Below are 4,647 nucleotides of genomic sequence, written 5' to 3' on the forward strand. Positions count from 1 at the left end.
TAACTTTCAGTATTGTATCCTAGGCAGACCCACAGACCACACGGTCTGCCCTGTATTTATCCTGCTACCACAGCCTTCTGCTACATCGTGACAGCACCTTCTGACTACTGCATGACCATCTGATCCCCCAGTCAGAACCTCCTACTGCACCTAATTGGTATCCAGGATCAGAGCCTCCTACCATAGAACCATTGCTGCATTATTCATCCAGAGCCTCCTGCTGCACCCTCCGTACCACCGGAATACTCGACGCACCTGTCCTCCTATGTCTGCAATACATGAAATAAGGTATATAACATAATAATTGCAGACCAATCCCACTATATCTTCAACACTAACCCTCCATTAATTTCCCAAACAGGATAAGGGGTACAACATAGACGCCAACTCGTCAGTACCACCAGAAGCACCTTGCTGCACCTTTCTCACAAGGACAGGGACAAACCAGACCCACCTGTTGCATCCCTTATAAGGACAACAACGACTATTAAACTTCAAATAGAACTCATCTACCTTAGGGTAAGTCCTAATTTTGTCGTACCTCCCGAGAACCAAGTGCCTACAATACCCAACCTACATCTTCTACGTTCCTAGGACCATATCCATCCCGGACTAGTCCACCACTATAGGTGGCTCCCTGCGGATCACGGTCCAAGAAATACAAATACCGCACGCCTCTGTCCTTGTTGCCCACCGATCGTCACAATAACAGCAGGTAAAATACAACTTCCACTAATAACGTCTAGCCATTTACTCTCAAGTTCTAATGTACTTCTCTTGCACCCCAGGTATCTAGAATATGTGAAGCCTCCCACTGACACTAGAGTCCACCGTCTAAAGAGCCTCAGGGTTACCACAAGGATACACAGACTAATCATAACAGGTAACCCACACAAATACCAAACCCATCAAGAACCGATACTTTAAGTACAGCGATACCACACCATATTACCATACCGTAACACGGTTTCTCTTTTACCAGGTCCACCCTTTTTGCTACTCAAGCATCGACTACCTCAAGACTCCATGGAAAGCCGTTTTATCCTTTAACTCAGAACCATATTTATTTATTTATTAATTTTTTATCAATCTCTTATATCGTCTATTTTAGCCCCTTTTTTGTTTTTAAATACCTGTATCAATAAAAATACTTTTTAGTCATTCCTTCTCCCGAATCCTTCTTTTACTACCATTAGCGCGAATTTTAAACCATAGGTTATTTTATTTAGTACATCTACTATGGACACTTAGTGGTTCCTGTCCTAAAAATTCGCTGCCTTTGATAGTAAGTAGCCAAATAGCGCCTCCAATACTAACACTCTCTGCTCTCCATACTAATTTACACTTTCTCATTACTATCTTCCTGCATATAATTGTTTAGACCTTCTGGCTTGCTCAGTGATAGCGCAATGCCTGACTTGGTAATACCGTTCCTCGTTGCAGACATCCTTTCATGCTTGTGAGATTATGCCACAAGAGTTCCATCTGCAGGTGCCTCTGTGGGCACCTGTCCCACCAGCACTATTTCAAGAGCAGGAAAGAGTCCACTTTTTTATAGAACTATGGGTAATGTGGTTCTTCCTGTGCAATCGTGAACCACATAACCAGGCACCAATAGTATGCAGTGCTCCTCACAAACCGCAGGGACTATTTCATGGAATTGTCTGGTATCATTCAAGTAAAAGGGGTTGGGCTGCAATGTCCAACAAAGCCTATGGACAAATGTGACACTAATCCTGAATAACACATTTAATGAAAAAGCAGTTAAATAATGACTGCACATGAGGTGCTGTATGTGTAACATTGTGCACCAACATAACAGGATAAACCATGAAAAAGCATAAACCTAATTGACTATGAAGTTGCCTTCGGGCCTGGCTATGGCAATTATTAACATTTCTTTCATTATTATATGTTCTTATTTCAGTGCAATAAATGTAAAACTTTAATAGAGGTTACTGAAACAATATTAATATTTCCAATTTCTTACATGAGTATCAGCATGTCCTATCATCTAAAAATTATTTAATTGCATTTCATGATATTTTCTATTTAGTTTATTGAAATGGCAGACCAGTTGAAATAAATATCTTGTAGTAAAGGCATAGCATATCAAGTCTAATCTTTCTTGTGCCACACACAATTAGAATCTGCAAGTAAAAGCCATTAATCTTCTATTTAATGGACCTTAGTCTGTTAATAAAAGGAATATCAGTGTTATGTAGAAAATGTCTTTCTAGTTACTATCAAAGTAATCAGCCTTAAATATGTCACCCCCTCCCAAAAAAATATAAAGAAATCTAGACATGTATGTGCTTGTATTATTTATAATGCTTGCATTTAAAAATACCTTTGTAAAAGTAGTCACTAAAATTGGTAAAATACTTTAATGAGAAAAAAGCTCAAATAGTCTGACATTTCATTCAAGGAACTGGACTAACCAAAAATATTAGACTCTGCCAATGAAGTGGTGTCAATTCTAGAAGAAAAACTTTTTTTTACTAATCACAAACAGCTCCTTTGTTCCTGTACTAAAAGTTAAACACAATAGGAAAAACAAGAGTCCAAGCCGTCCAAATTTCCATGTTTTGTACTCCATTAAACTAATTAGAGATTTTCGGGGATGCTCGTTCTGAATACAAAGTCTGAACCAAGCCGAAGGACCAATTTTTAACTTTTTACAGCTTCTCGGCACATCTATAGTGCTGACTAACACTTGAGGATTTTGTCTGTCTAACTCTTAGAATTTTCTTCATCTCCAAACAGCTCACAATTTTATTTTCTATAGACTACCAATCATGGTGGTAAAGGAAATAGTGAAAGTAGTGGCAGCAATAATAATAATTTTATTTATATAGTGGCAAGCAATTTTGTAGCACTATACAATTAAGCGGAAACATGTACAGACAATAAAGACAACACAAAGTAACACATAGTTCAACAGTTACAGGAGGAGTGAAGACGCTGCTCGCAAGCTTAGAATCTATAAGGAAATAGGGGGGATACAATAGGTAAAAAGTGTTTATATGTATGGTCCAGCCATCGTTATTAGTGATGAATGAGCACTAAAATGCTTGTGTGCTCGTTGCTCGGGTTGAGCAAATTGTAATGCTCGGGAGCTCAACCCGAGTAACGAGCCCAGAGTAAGTCAATAGGGAACAACATAGGGAAGATTCCTGGAAGCATCTCTGACTCCCAGGTCACTGCTGTGAACAATATTGTCAGAGTATTAAGCCACTTTAACAGACTGACAATAAAACATACAAAAACGATGCCAAAATGGATTTTCTGGGAAAAAATGTTAAGGAACATTCTTTCCAGGGTAATGACTTGTATAAAAGGCAAAATGAATAACCAAAAACAAAAACTTTGGGCTATGTTCACACGTGGCATTTTTGATGCGTTTTTGCACTTTTGCATTGCTTTCAAAAGTGAAAAATACATTGACCAGTAAATATAATTTTAACATTTTACTACCTAATCTGGCCATGTGGTGTGTGAGACATGATCAGACACATCCTGCTTCATTTATGAAGGAGGGACTGTGAAAGCCACAAAGCCTACTTTTATAAGGCCATTAGGCGGCTATTACTATTATAAGAGGGCCATCATCTGGCTATGCTTTGTTGATGCCATTATTAAGGAGTGGGTCTCCTATACTGTTATTGCGCATGCAGTGACTACAAGGGCTGGCAAAAATTTAAACGCACTCCAATAATCCTTTGCAGAGATATAGAGGAGGGCCTCAGTAAAAAGAGTTCCCAATATAAAGGAGTGGGTCTCCTATAATGTTATTGCATATGTAGTGACTGCAAGGGCTGCCAAAAATTTGGACACACTCCCAATACCCTTTTGAAGAGACGTAGAGGAGGGCTTCATTAAAAAAAAATTTCTCCCATTATTAAGGAGTGTGTCTCCTATAGTGGTAATGCCCATGCACTGAGTGTAAAAACATTTACCCCTGAGGCTATACATGAACATACTGTATAACATACAGGATGTTAGAAGTAGAGATGAGCGTTGTTCTACTCGAACTGTTCGCCAATCTCAAATTCGAGCTGTTTTGGGCGGTGTTCGAGCCGTTCGGCGAACACGAACAATTTGAGAAAAATTCGGCTGTTCGAGGTTATGTTCGATAACTGTTCGTGCACCAAAATCATAACTGGATTTTTTCTCAGTAATGATGAAAATTAATGTTAATACGCAGTTTGAGTGTACAGCGGGGTGGGGGGAGGGGCAGGGGATGGATCTCTGCAGGAACAATGAAGATCTCCATTTTTTTTTTCTCTTTCCCGCATTTACAGTGGGGAGGTGCAATCTGTCAGCCTATCAGCAGCGCACACACGGAGCGAAGTGCTTTTTTTCACACAAGCAAGGGCATGTGTCATTGGCAGTGTATGTCACATGTCCTTGCCCTATAAGACGAAGCCATTTTCCCCGTCGCCACCATTTTCTCACTGATGCAGCTGCGTGTTAGACGGCACCGCTGTTGCTGTGTGCGCTATACCTTGTTAATTTCAAGCCAATTTTCGCACAAATCTACAGATAGCTTGGGAGTAGGGAATAGTTGTGATTGCAGTCCTTTTAAGGACTAGGTTACAGCATTTCCTACGACTTTTATCAGGCAGGTCTGTGCTCTTAAATAGA

At 39.8% G+C, this 4,647-nt stretch overlaps 1 long non-coding RNA gene across 1 annotated transcript; it reads left to right on the forward strand.

The window, feature by feature from the left end:
* Nucleotides 1-388: 388 nt before the first annotated feature.
* LOC141165188 (uncharacterized) lies at nt 389-885 on the forward strand. The gene is made up of 3 exons (XR_012251085.1): nt 389-519; nt 595-715; nt 789-885. It is a non-coding gene; the product is annotated as an uncharacterized lncRNA (long non-coding RNA).
* Nucleotides 886-4,647: the final 3,762 nt, after the last annotated feature.

Source organism: Phyllobates terribilis, unplaced genomic scaffold (genome assembly GCF_046119375.1).
Source record: "Phyllobates terribilis strain yellow unplaced genomic scaffold, ASM4611937v1 Scaffold_11__3_contigs__length_659146591, whole genome shotgun sequence".
NCBI classification, from domain to species: Eukaryota; Metazoa; Chordata; class Amphibia; order Anura; family Dendrobatidae; genus Phyllobates; species Phyllobates terribilis.